Below are 14,750 nucleotides of genomic sequence, written 5' to 3' on the forward strand. Positions count from 1 at the left end.
CCAACGGGAGCAGAGCCCAGGCAGGCCGGGTTTGCTGGTGGATGTTTATGGCAGGCGGATACATAACATAAAGAAACAAGAAAATGATGGGTGCTGGAAAGCCAGGTCATACACATAGTGGCCGAATCAAGCTTTCTGGATCTGCAACAGGCCTGTAGGGTCGCTGGCTTATCAGAAACAGGGAACGAGATGGATGAGTGACTGGCAAGGAGAAGGGGCAGTGCCCATATGCCAAGCCAGACTCCCACTGCGGAGGTCACCCTGAGTATCAGGATCATATCCCAGCTCCTCAGCCACCCCCTGAGCCAGCCACCTTTTCCACCCCCCTTCCCCTCCCTCTTCCCACCTCCCTGCACCAAGTTCTAATCATCTCTATCCTGTCGCTCAGCTCCTGGGTGACCTTGGGGAGCCGCCAGAGGCCGCCGGAAGAAGGCAGCATCTCAGTGGGGAGGCCAGAGATCGGGAAGACAATCTGATTCATGACTGCAGAGCCCATGGGGAAAAGAGACTGAACAAGAAGGCCAGATTCACTCCGACTCCTGGGGAAAGTGCATGGCGCTGGTAGCCAGGAATCCTTGGTTCAAACCCCGACTCCATTCTCTGTTTCATAGATGACTTCCAGCTAATGATTTTACCTTTCTAGGGCTCAGTTTTCCCATCCGTATAACTAGTGGTGGTGGTAGAGGACGGTGTGGGTTGGGTTAGTTTACTGTACGATCTCAAAGGTCTCTTCCAGCTCTAGAATGCTATAATTTCTTGTGACTCCTGACCTGCCTCATTCAGATAAGAGGTGTTGAAGTTGGGAAGTCTTGAGTTCAAATTTAACCTAACATTATGATCTTGGGCAAGTCACTGAACCTCCATCTTCCTCACTTTCCCATCTGTAAAATGGGCATAGTAATAGTAACTATAAACTGGATAATATTTGCAAAGTGCTTTGAAAACCTTAAATTGCCTCATAAATGCTAATTTTATTCTTGATCTCTCCCACTGTGGGACAAAAAGCAGCCCCAGGAGCTTTAAAATCAGGTAAAGGAAGAAGGGAGAAATGGTATGAAAGCAACAGAAGTGCCCAGGATAACTGATAAAATGTAACTCTCTTCCAAAGGCTCAGCTTCTTGGGAGGGCTCTAAGAAACTGGCTGGGGATCAGACTAAAGACAATTTCCAGAGAAAATGGGCAAGTACCCAGGCCTCATAGAATCATTTTCTCCCCTTCCCCTACTCTGCAGGTGGGAGTTCTTGGTGTCCCCTCTCCTAATCTCATCTCTAACTCTTCCACCAGAGATCCACTGTTAGTAGTAATTTCTAGCTCTTTTGGACATCTTCCTGGACCCTCCTTTATCTATGTTTTAGGTTCCCCAAACTGGTTCCTGCTTCCTGCCTTTATCTGGCTTGTCTTTCTCCTGAGACAGGAGCAGGGCAGAAGAGAGCCTAGCTGAATGATTGATGAACCAGCGGCTAGTTTCTAACAAACACTGCGGGAAGGCAGGAAGGCAGGGGATCACCATGCTATGCTTCTCAGCTGGACCTTTTTTTTCCTGCCTCCCGTCTCATTACAAGGCCTCTCTGGGTGGTCTTGGTGAAGCTGCCCCCACCCCAGCCCGAACCGACATTTTTTATCCAGAGGTCCCCAGAGATGGAGGCCGTTTGGAATAGTAGAAAATGTACTAGCCTTGAGAATGGAAAACTGGTCCTCAAAAATCAGCTCTGTCACTAAGTGGCTTCTCACAAGTCATTTCACCCCTTTCCAAGCCTCAGTACCCTCCCCTGAGAAATCTGGATACCATATACTCTCCCAAACCTACTTTATAGATATATCTTCAGGCTCAAATGACATAGGGAAAGCAGACATGTGCTTTGTAACTCTAGAGCATTATATAAATGTGTGTAAAGCCTGTGCTGCTCTCTCTTACCTGTGGGTCCTCCCAGAAAAGCTGCCCCAGGTTCAAGGTATTCTGTGGTCAAAACCATAGCTCACAAGCAGAGATGTGCTGGTAAGTGGGGTGGGGGTATGGACTAACAGCATATGTTATGTTTAATCTGCATTATTAGCCCTTTCCCATCACTTTCTTAAGTCTATGACATTCAACAAAACAATAAATGAAGCCCTGACTTAGTATGTTATGAGCACAATGAAATTTAACAATCAGCTCAGGCAAATTAGAACTGCCTCCAGCACACCCTGCCATAAATCCCCACAGAGGGCATAGTTCAAGGCAAAGATGTTTAATAAAGTCCTCCTCACCTAACCTGGGCACTGTTTCTCTCTCGAAGATATACAAACCATCAGTGGGAGGAGCAGGCTCACCTAGGCACCCTGCATGGGCGACACTCACTTATGTGTAATCGTGCCTGATGCATGGAGGAGCACACATGCAGGAACAGATATGGCCGCTGCTATTACCTTCTGGTGATGTCACTGAGTCGGTCGGCTGGGCCTGCTTCCCACTGGGCTCACATGACGAGCCTTGCCTCTTTGTTAGGCTGTTTTCACTGATGCCACCTACTGGGCTTCAGCGAAGTTTCCCATAAGAGGAGGAGTGGATTTGGGTTTTTTTTTTTTTTTTTCTGTTAAAGCTTCTATCCCAGAGGACAAGTTTTAGCACTTTTAATGAGAAAAGCAGGCCCTCACATTTCCAGGACTAGGACTTTGCCTCCAAAAGGAAAGAGATCTGTCAGCAACCAGGGTCTAAAGCTCTTTTGGAATGCAACATAGCCAACCAATTAATTAGGGCTTTGTAGACTTGTCCTTTGAACTCCACTTCCTCCCGATAGAACAAAACTCTTTGACCTGAGCCAATATCTAACTTAAGATTAGAAAATCCCCATCTAACTCCAATCATATCATGATTATCAATCAGCATTCTCCTACCTCCAAACATTGGAGAGTTGGGTTTTTTTTTTCCCATGGGCGGGGTGCAGCAAGGTCTGAATTCTGACAGACTACAAAGGTTTATGTGGTTCTTAGGGATCATGGATTACATCAGCCCCTTTAGATATTCCAGGTCTTGGCATGGAAATAAAAAGAGTAAGAGGAAAGTGAGAACAAAGAGGGTAGATAAGAGACTTTAGAAGGTATTGCCCTTACAATATCTCAAATCCTTTGCTTTCTTTTGTTTGGGGAAGGCCTTTGCAATCATCAAGATAGGGGGTAACCTATTCGATTTTTGTAAAATGATGTCTGTTCATTAAAACTGTGTAACATGAATTTTGCATGGTATTCTTATGAAGAAAATTAATTTCTGGATTATTTGTGAATTCTGCCACATGGACTTTGAAAAAAAAAAACAGCAATGCCCTGATTGAGTTGCTAAAGACAGCAAATGTTGGTTTTTGATTTCTCTTCCTCAGATATTTGTATGTATGCTATTGAGTCTGTTTCTTTGTGACCCCATTTGGGATTTTCTTGTAGCAGAGTGGTTTTCCATTTCCTTCTCCAGTTCATTTGACACATGAAGAATTGAAGCAAACAGGGTTAAGTGACTTGCCCAGAGTCATGCGGCTAGTCTGAGGCCACGTTTGAACTCACAAAGATGAGTCTTCCTGACTCCAGGCCCAGTAGTGTATCCACTGTGCCACCTAGCTGTCCTGTTTGTGTGTCCACACATATGTGTTTGTATGTGTGTATAGATTATTATACACATATATGGAGGGGGTACAAATATCCCTTCTGGTGAATGGCTCAGCTGATATAACACAATATTAACTCCTTAGCAATCCCTTGACAATCCCTCTCTCCTCTTATTCAGAAGGGGAATAAAAAACTGGGCCCAAAATAAGTTTTACCTCCAAGAATCTTCCAAAGGTGGAGCTGCTAGCTGCCTAGGCACCCTGGCAGCCTGCTATGGAGTCCACAGACAGTTAGCCTAGCCCTGGCCTTCAAGAGTCAAACTAGAGAGAGAAGCAAAATTATGTAGGCTCAACTGTACGGCCTGCCTGGCAGAGACATTGTGCTGCTCAGGAAGGAACTTCATGGTTAGTTGCTCTGGGAGAGAAGGAAGGCCTGGAAGGCTTGGAGATACCAGAGAAAGGAGGAGCCTTGGCTGCATGGATTCCCTACGTGTATTCCTCACTACCATCTCACTTGAGGTATGTGTCCATTCTTCTCCTAGACACTGCGTGCATTTGTAGATCACACCCCAGGTTTCTGGGGGGGATATTTTGGAGCTATTTTTCTTGTTTTTCTGTATAAGTCTAAATGTTCTTGAAAACCTAGGATCCAACTAGGGAAAGGCTGCTGAAAACAAGGTTTTAAACTAACTGTAAACCCTCAGGCCATTTCAAACAGCTAGGTGGCACAGCGGATGGCCTGGCCTGGAGGCAGGAGGACCTGAGTTCAAATCCAGCCTCAGCCCCGACCCTGGGCAAGCCACTTAACCCTGTTTGCCTGAGTTTCCTCATCTGCAAAATGAGCTGGAGGAGGAAATGGCAAATCAGTCCAGTGTCTTTGCTAAGAAAATAGGGTCACAAAGAATTGGACACCACTGAACAACAACAAAGAAAGTCATATCACTGAGTCTAGGAGATGAACCCCAGGAGTAGAAAACCATAGGGATCTGGTGAATGGGAAGTTGTAAGAAGCCATGTGAACTGGGACAACAGAAGCACAGGAAAGGTGGCTTCTACAAAGGCCGGGCCTGCTTGGAATGCTTGGCGCAGGTGTATCAGTACAGAAGCTATGCTGGTCAGACCCTGCCCACCTTCCTTCTCTCACTACACACCCCTGAAACACAATCCTCTATCTCCTTTTCCTCCAGGGCTCCTTCCCAGATTCCTGGAGCCTTTTTCTTTGGGGTACCTGGAAAGTCTGTTTACCTTTTCTTTGTTTGAAATGTATACTTTGTCTTGATAAACAGTATTAGCTATCAACATCTTTTTTTAGTGGAGCGTACTTACTGAGAATAAAGTTGGAAAGAAGCAACTTGGGGAAAACCTTCCCAGAGATGAGATAGAAAAGGATCCAACATTGAGTTGTTTGCCAGAAGAGGGGCTCAGGACAAATAAAAAGATAAAGAGATTTACAGATCCCATTTGATAGCAGAGATGGAGTATTTATGCTGGGGAAACTGTCTGGGCAATGAGTTAGCAGTAAGGTGAGGGCTAAGTAGGAGGGGTTGAATAACCTGCTTACCACACCATCCCCTTAACAATACTATATCAGGAAATGTCTTTGCTAAGAGCTAATTATGTCTCCTGACTATTAATGGAAAGCATACCAGTGAGGGTAGGGGCTGATTAGCTATAGTTTTAGGAGAGTGGTCCTACAAGATAAACCCTTGAAACCCAAGTGTAGACATCTCCTTAGAACTTCAAGGTAACAGATACACTTTGCAGACTCAACCTAACCTATGAGTTTGAGTGCCATAGTGGGGGTGTAACTTGTAGAGGTTGTTACACATAGGTAATGTGTGTGTACATATGCATATAGAGATATGTGCACATAGGTAATGAACCAAAAGTGTATCTTCATATACACATATATCACACACTTCAATACTTCAAGAATTTGTGACCCCATTAGTATGTGCATGGACTCCACAGAGGTGGGGTACAATTCTATGATAGCAAAGGTCTTTGAGAGATGTTATAGCAAAAATGCAACCACCCCACAGCCAACCTGTCTGAATTTAGCTAGGTTGATCCTTAGACCATGCAGTCCTCACAGGACTCCATTAACACGGCCCTCAAGTATCCAGAGAGGTCAGTTCTGTGCCTCAATCAACCCCTGTATGTAGTTCAACTTTTGTGGAGAATTACAAAAAAAGAGTGTAAAACATGCCTTCTATGTGTCAGTCATCAGTGCTGGATCTTAGATGAGAGAAACAGGAATCCAGGAGAGATGAAGGGCCTTTTCAAAGCCACACAACTAATTAGTAAAGCATTCATTCATAAGAAGCACCGATGAATGACTTCCCTGGGATTATATAATTATAGAATGGAAACATTAAAAAAATTAAAAAAAAATAAACCCTGGGTTTGAACCCTTACTCTTCCACTAATTAGCTGCGTAGCCTTGGGCAAGGGACTTCTCCTTCTCTGCACCTGAGTTTCCTTTTCTGTACAATATGAGGGTTAGATTAAATGACCTCTATGGTCCCTTCCAGCTCTGACACATGGTTTTGTAATGGGTGACCTGTTTCTCATTTGCACAAGTCAGCTATCCCCACTACCTAGGGTGATTTCAATCCAATCCACCAGCCAACAGAGTTTATTGAGTCGCTTCCTCTCCTTCCCACTTATAAGGCCTCTACTACAGTTCAGGCCCTCATCCCCTCTCCCCTGGACTATTACAACAAGTTCCTAATTATTTTTCTCACCTCTAGGCTCCCTCCTCTCTGATTTATCTTCCAAATTGATTTTCCCAAAATACAAGTCTGACGATGTGACTTCTATCCTCCAGAAACTTCAGTGGCTCCCTATTGCCCACAGGATAAAAAATAAAGTCCTTTGTTTGACATTTAAAGCTACTTACTATCTGTTCCCATTTGTTTTTCTGGAGCAGTTTCATATTACTTTATATATTACTATTCATATTTCATATTATTCCCCTTTATGCACCAGCTCTCTATATTTAAGGCAAACTAGTTTACTTGCTTTTCCCAGTCCAGGACATCCCATCTCCCACCTCTGTGCCTTTGCTTGGAAAACTCTCCCTCTTTACCTTCCTCTAGTTTCAAGGATGGGTTCAGTGCCATGAAGCCTTTCCTTTTCCTCCCGGCAGCCTTTCCTCCTTCCAGCCCCACCAAATAGAGCATCATTGCTGGGGACCTCAGCTGCCACATAGTCCAGCTCCCTCTTTGTTTGCTTTTTCCCCTTAAATGTTTTTTTAAATGAACAAAAATCTATTTTTCTCTCCCTCCTACTTCCCTAACTTCACCATTTTACAGATGAGGAAACAGAGGCCCCAGGGGAGGATAAGTAACTGGTATAAGGTCACAAACATCAAAGAGCAGGATTTGAAACCAAGTCCTCTCATTCCTGAGCTAGGATTCTTTCTACTATAATATGCTACCTCTATATACTTAACATGTATTTTTAATTTACTTAGGCTGTGTATATGTTGTTTTCCCAGGTTGAATTTGTAAGGTCCTTGACATTTGGGGATTACTCAATTTAATGCAGTGGACATTAAGCACCTACTATGGGACAGTCACTCTCTTAGGCACTAAGAGTACAAGACCAAAGTGAAACAGTCTTTTGTCTCTTTTTGTATCCCCAGTGCTTATCACAGTGCCTGGCACATAGTGGGAGATTAATAAATGTTGATGGATTGATTGAAGTTTGGAGGATCAGGTGAAGGAATTGGGAATGTTGAGCCTGGAGAGGGGAAGACTCAAGGGGCACAGGGTAGATGGCTTCAAAGTAATTGAAGATCAATCCTAAGGTAGATGGATTAATTAGGCTGATTCCTCTTCTCCTCAGAGGAAAAGCCTCAGCACAATGAGTGAACTTGTAAAGAGTTTAGGAAGATTTCCTAACAATTAGGGCAGACTTAGGAGGTGGCAGTAGGTTTCTCTGCTTGTGGTCTTTAAGCATTTCCTCTATGAAATCCTGTAGTGAATCCTTTTGTAAAAGAAGTAACCCCTCTGTAATAGATCACTTTTATAAATCCCTTCTCCAGATGTCATTTCCCTCCATACTGAGGTGCAGCCAGATAGGAATGAGGAGCACAGTATTCTTGTGGAGAAGATTAAAGGCCTAATTGCAGGCAGGGTGGATGAGGTGTACAGAAAAGGCAGTGCCCTGTCCAGATAGGGGTGGGGATGGGAGGGGAGGAAAGGAAGTCAGCAAAGAAGTCATACAAACAAACATGGGCTTTTTTCTTCACCAAATCTCCCTCCCCACCCTCTCTGTTTGGCATTCCTGTCCTAGGGCTGAGAGGGGGATGAGTATGAGCAGTTGCAGATAGAGTGGTAACTGGTAACTGGTAAGAATAGAAGTAAGAGTAAATAAATCCCATCTGGCTGGTCCTTGTGCTCTGGGAACCTGTGCACTTCGATCTCTTTTCTCACTTCATTTTCCAGTCAGAGTCCCGGGCATGATGCCAGGAAATTGCTTGCTCAGGGAGATAGACCCACACAAAAGGAGCCCTTCTTACCGACACAACTGGCCCCGGAGGCCCTTTTGCAGAAATCAGGAAGTTCTTCCTTCTCTCTGATGCCACAGTCCTGAGATGATGGTTAAGGTCCAATGAACGCACACTGTGTGGACCTCAGGCTCTCGGGTGGTGCCTCCTTCAGTGGGGCTTATTGTCACAGAAGCTTCTGCTCATCTCTGGGGCATTTCTGAAAGAAAGAAATCTTGACTCAGGAAAAGGTAGAGAAATGGTAGCTCAGAGAAGAGGGGAAGCGCTTTTTTTCAGGGTCAGTCAGCATTTCCAGGGATGTTCAGATCTTGACTCTCCCATCCTGCGTTAGATAAACCAGGTTCATAATCTGCCACATTATCAGCCAATCAGTATTTATTGGTAGCATTGTGCTCAGTGCTGATGAAGATACAAAAAATACAACCTCCCAACTCCTGCCCCTTGAAAGAGCTTACATATTTAGGGACATATGGTACACATACATTAGTGGTATACATACAAAATATGGTGGTATACACATACACATATACCACAAAAAGTGGTATACATACATATGTACAAAAAGTGGTAAGAATAATTCCTTAGAGATGCATTGGGAATGGAGAATCAGCCAGGATGTCACGGAGACCTGGGTTCAAGTTCTGTCTCTGACCCATGTTGGCCATGACCCTGGGCAGGTCACAGAACCTTTCAAGATCCCCAAACTCTGTAAGTTGCAAAACAATTTCAGATCTGCATTGATAGAGAGTGTTCCTTTGGGGGTATGGGATGTGTGTCATAGGTCTGGAAATAGTCATCATATTTGTAAACAGCCATAGAGTTTTTACTTTGAATATATTTTGTGTGTATTTATACGTGTCTTTTCCATAGGATACAAACTCCTTGAGGGCAGGAATTGTTGAATTTTGTCTTTGCATCCCCAGGGCTCAGCATATAACCGATTGCTTAATAAATGCTTGCTTGATTACTAATCGCTTTCACTACACTACCTTGTTTGGGTATTACAACAACCCTGTGGCATAGGCAGGGCTGAGGTTATTAAATCTCTAAGTCCCAAAACTGAATTCAGAAGATTAATTGACTTACTCAAGGTCACTCAAGCTAAGATGAACCAAATATATTGAGACTAGAATCCAGGTATTCCCTAATAGCCTATCTCTCTGTAATTAAATGACACAGATCGGCATGGGGAACTCCCTCCACTAAAGCTGCTTGCTGTCATTGACAACCAAATCTGTGATTGGACAGATGAATCCTAGGGAGGTACTTGTGGCACATACAGGTTAAGTGACTTGTCCAAAGTCACACAGCTAGTGGGTGTCAAATTTGAACCAAGGTCTTACTGAATCCATCCCAGCACATAGCCTACACTCTCTTGTTTCTAGAATGGACTACTTTTAAATTTTTTGGTCTATACAGAAATATCTGCATAGGGAACTCTTGGTGTGGAAATTCCTTCCAATGGCAGATCTTCCACTGTCACTGACATCTTAGAGCACTGCTTAGGGCACTAATAGGCTCATAACATCCCACTGTCACACAAATAATTACGCCGTGTGTAGGAGACGGGACTAATACAGGTTTTCCTAGCTCCAGGGCCAGCTCCCCATTCTTTATTCTGTGCTATTTACTAGACCCCTCTATCATATATAACACATAGAAATTAGTGATATAGACAATAAGTACTCTGAATGGAGGTGGGGGGGGAGAGAGACAGAGAGGCAGAGACAGAGGGATGGAGAGAGAGACAGAGAGAAGAAAAGGGGGAGAAAGAGAAGGAGATAAAGAGAGAGGAGGAAAGAGAGAAACAGAGAGAGGGAAGGAGAGAAACCAGGAGCATATAACTAGTGCTTTAGAGTTTGAAAAGCTCTTTACATACATTACTTCATCTCTAACTTACAATATACCTGTGACCGTGAGCTGCTCCGATACTCCATTTTACAGATGAGAAAATGGAACCTGAAAGAAGTTAAGGTCATACAGCTAGTAAACATCTAAGGCAGGATTTGAACTCACATCTTCTTGACTCCAAGTCCAGCACTTGAGCCACCGTACCATTTAGCTGTCTCATATCCATGGGTGGGGTAGGGGGCGGTGTTTTAAAACTTGCTAAGGGCAGCTAGGTGGTTCAGTGGGTAGAACATACCATCTCGAGTCAGGAATACCTGAGTTCAAATCCAGTCTCATACACTTAGTAGCTATGTGACCCTGGGCAAGAAACCACCTTGTTTGCTTCAATTTCCTCGTCTGTCAAATGAGCTGGAGAAGGAAATGGCAAACTACTCTAATACCTTTGCCAAGAGAATCCCAAAAGGGGTCACAAAGAGTTGGATACAGCTGAACAACACCAAGCACTTTATATTATCTCACTGAGTCTCACAACAAGGCCGTGGGATAAGTACTACAAGTCTCATTACCATCATAATCCCCACTTTATGGAAGAAAAAGCTGAGGCTTTCAGAGTTTGACTCACCCATTGTTAAATAGTCAGGAACCTTAGGAGGGAGGATCTGAACCCAGGTTTTCAGGTTTGCTGCAAGGCCCAACCCACCATCTACTACACTACACTGTTTCAATACTACCACTTGAACACTTCCCAAGTGCCCAGGAGGGGAACAAAAAGACTTCAAAGAATTCCTAATTATTTATAATGGGGTAGAGTTTATAAAACCAGGCTGATAAATAAAAGTCAACATAAAGAGGTATATAGGAGTAAGTATTATTGATTGTTGCAGAAAAGGAAGAACACTTTGGGGTGGGGGCAGATAGGGGAAAAGAGGGGAGGATTTGAACCAGGGTCTGTGCGCTATCCTCTTCCTAAATTAGGGAAAGAGAAGGGAGCTGCTGGCAGGGTGAGGCGAGGCAAGGTGGCTTTTTTCAGTCTGGTGTGCTGCAAGCCCAGGCCTCTCTCTACTGATAACTTCCCTCCTGATCTCATCGGGGCCATTTCTGCCACAAGTCTTCATCTTATTCTTTACTGGCATCATCAATTTGAAGACCTGTGGCAACATGAAAGGCCCTCAGAGGCCCACACTGACGTTCCCAGCATTTATTTCTATGCAGATCAGGACATGGAGTAATCCCAGCTGCCTTGTTCAGAGGAGGAGGAGAAGGAAGAAAGCAGGTAGGCAGTGTGGGAGTTTATCACTGCAGCAAGGTAGGAGGGGATTGCTTATGAGAGACGGAGCATGATACATACAGTGGAAAGAGACCTGTCTCTTTGAACCTAGAAACTGGGTTCAAATCCTGCCTCCGATGGTTACTGCCTGTGCAACCTTGGGAAAGTAATTTAATCTCCTTGGGCTTCAGTTTTCTCATCTGTAAAAGGAAGGCATTAGACCAGAAGGTCTCTGAGGTCCCTTAATCTCCAGGTCTATGATCCTAGGGGAGCCAGAGGATCTGTCTTTTCTCCCTTCTGCCTCTCCATCGCTGCCCCCCCCCCAACTGAAAGCAAAAAGCAAAATCATTGTTCTCTTTCTCTCTCTGTCTCTGTCTCCCTTTGTCTCTGACTCTTTCTCTCTCTGTCTCTCTGTCTCTGTCTCTCTTTCTCTCTCTGTCTCTGTCTCTGTCTCTCTCTCTCTCTGTCTTTCACTCCTCCCTCCCCTTCCCCGAGTATTTATTGTTTATGACACTATTTTGATATGTAGAAGGGTGTGGTAGATAGCATAGAATAAGAGATAGGGAGCTGGGCTTGGACTCAGGAAATCCTGGGTTAGTCCCATCTCTGATACAAAACATGATTGTGTGACAATGGGAAGTCATGTTGCCTACCAGTGGCCCCATCATGAACATGTATAGTCAAGCAAACAAATTCCTGTGTTACTCTAGGGTTGTAGGATTCCAAGAGATAATGTCACTAAGAGAAGTCTGCTCTAGAGTCTCTAGGCAAGTACTGAGAATGAAGAGGCATGTTGGGGACCAACTCCCCACGTGACCAAGTCTGCAGTTCCAGGGAGGTCTCCTGTCCGCCATTCAAAATCTGAGCTTGGCTCTCTTGAAGCCCTCCAGATATCTGAAGTCATGTCTCTCTCATTCTTGCGGTACCATGGCATGGTTACAGGGATCTCCTTCAGGACACCAACAACCAGAGTGGCCAGGGGGCAGAGATGTTATGTATACAAAAATCAACACAAAGTAATGGAGGTGCATGGGTACAACCAACCTTGGAGGCAGGAAGATCTGGGTTCAAATCCTGACTCTGACCTGGTCTTGTGATCCTGGACAAATCCCTTTCCTTTTTTTTTTTTTTGGATGCAATCAAGGTTAAGTGACTTGCCCAGGGTCACACAGCTAGCGTCTAAGGCCTCATTAGAACTCAAGTATTCGTGACTCCAGGGCTAGTGCTTTATCCACTAGCACCACCTAGCTTCCCTTATCCCTTTACTTCTTAATGCCTCAGGAAACTTAATTTTAAAGAAGCTGCCTATCAACTGCTGGGCTGCATTAATAGATGAAAGTTCCTCACTCAGAGTTGTCTATGTCCAATGAAACCACAGGTCCTGTCCAGATTTTATGGGGTAAGGTAGAGAATCAGGAAAGACTTCATGCAGGAGGTGGAACCTGAGCCGATCCTTGGAGGAAGCTAGGGATTCTAAGATGTGAAGGTGAAAAAATGAATTTGAGTAACAGAGAAAAGTCTGTGTGAGAACACAAAAATAGGAGATGGACCGTAGCGTGAGGGATGGTGGGTAGAGACAATACAACTGGTTGGCCTTTCAATTCAATTCAACAAACATTTGTAAAGTATCTACTATAGAGTTTTGGGCATGGATTCAGGGAGATGTGAGCTCAAATCCTGCCTCAGACATCTACTAGTTGTGTGATTCTAGGCAAATCATTTAATCTCTCTCAGCTTTAGTTTCCTTATCTGTAAAATGGGATGATAATAGCACCTATCTCACAGAGTTATTCTGGTGATTAAATGATAAATTTGGCACAAAGTAAACATTTAAACTTAAGTTGAAAGGGTAGCTGGGTGGTGCAGTGGGTAGAGAGCCTCTCCTAAATGATTAAATGTATGTAAAGTGCTTTGCAGAGTTTAAGGCAGTGTATAAACCCCAGCTATTATTACTTGATAGAGAAACCTGTGCTAGCACAAATGGTAGGTAAGTTGGCAGACTCTGTCCTTGTGTAGGTTATGGTCTGATGGGGCATAAGACACACACTTAAGTAACTATGGGGCATTATAATGTATAATACATTAATGGCCCATTTATTGGGTCATAGAACTGGAAGGGACCTCAGAAGCCATATAATAGAACTCTCTCATTTTACAGATGAAGAAACGGAAGCCCAAAGAGGCTGTGATTTGCCCAAGTACACATTGACCCTAATAATACAGCATAAATGCATTGGAGAGGGAGAGGGAGAGGGACAGGAAGAGAGAGAGAGAGAGAGAGAGAGAGAGAGAGAGAGAGAGAGAGTAGTTTCTTATAAACATAATCAGATCTTGATCGTCTGCAAATATATTACTCACTTTGTGGATTTCCCTATTTTATTTTGAATTGCAAACTTTCCCTTGCAACTGGTGGTCTTGTGACTTGAGACCCTTCCTAGATATGTATCCTTCATCAAGTCATCTATGCTCTGTTTTCCTGACTTTCATCACCTGTAAAATGGAAGTGATAATAGCACATAACTCTCAAGGTTGTTGTGAAGGGCAAATGAGCTATTTGTAAAAAACGCTAGCCACAGTACTAGGTATAATGTAGGCACTTATATAAGTGCTTATCTCCTGCCCTGTCCCACCCATACAGTGCTATTGAAAAAAATAGTGAACATGGAGTCATAGGCACTGAGTTTGATTCCAAGCTCTGCCTTTTATTATTTGTATGCCCTTGGGTAAGACTTTTTTTTTTAACCTCTCTGGGTCTCAGTAAATAAATAAATGAGTGAATAAATAAATAAATGTGGTCATCATGTTAAATAACATTGAGATTCCAATGAATCTGGCTGTTAGACTAGGCAGCCCTGACATTATGTAGACCATACATTCTTTTTTCCCCTACAAAGGAGAGGAAGAAAAGACGTAAGTTGATTTATGAAATAGGGAATTGTCTCTGAATAGATTTTCTGGTTTCTGACTACACCAAGTGCTGATCCAAAAAAATTTTGTTTCAAGCACTGCTTAGATCTCAAACATGCATTTCAGGAATATTGTCAAAAGACATCTTTAGCACTTTATTTAGATGCCATTGAAAGCATTGCATGAGCTCTGCTTTATTAACGGTGACCCTGAATATGGCCTGTCTCATCATCCTAATGAGGATAAGGAAGTGGTATTGCATATGGAAAAGAATAATTCCACAAGATGCGGGCCATGTGAGAAAAGACTTGTCCCATTGAATTTTGTGTTCAGATTGATACCAGATATATAGACAGAGAGAGAGGAATATAAAAATATAAAGATAAAGACACAGATCATACATAGACATACATACACATATATGTTTAACTGTATATATCCATATATGGATATATGGATATATATGTACATACCTCTTTGTGTATATGTGTTTACATATATTTTAATTTCTTCCAGCTTTTTTGTCATAAGCAATAAAAGTTTTTTTTAGTTAGTTGGGTTCTATTATTGTTATTATTATGACTACCATCAGATTGTGATAGATCTTGAATGTCAGACAAATGAATCTGAACTTTAC

This window comes from Trichosurus vulpecula, chromosome 3, assembly GCF_011100635.1.
Source record: "Trichosurus vulpecula isolate mTriVul1 chromosome 3, mTriVul1.pri, whole genome shotgun sequence".
NCBI lineage: Eukaryota > Metazoa > Chordata > Mammalia > Diprotodontia > Phalangeridae > Trichosurus > Trichosurus vulpecula.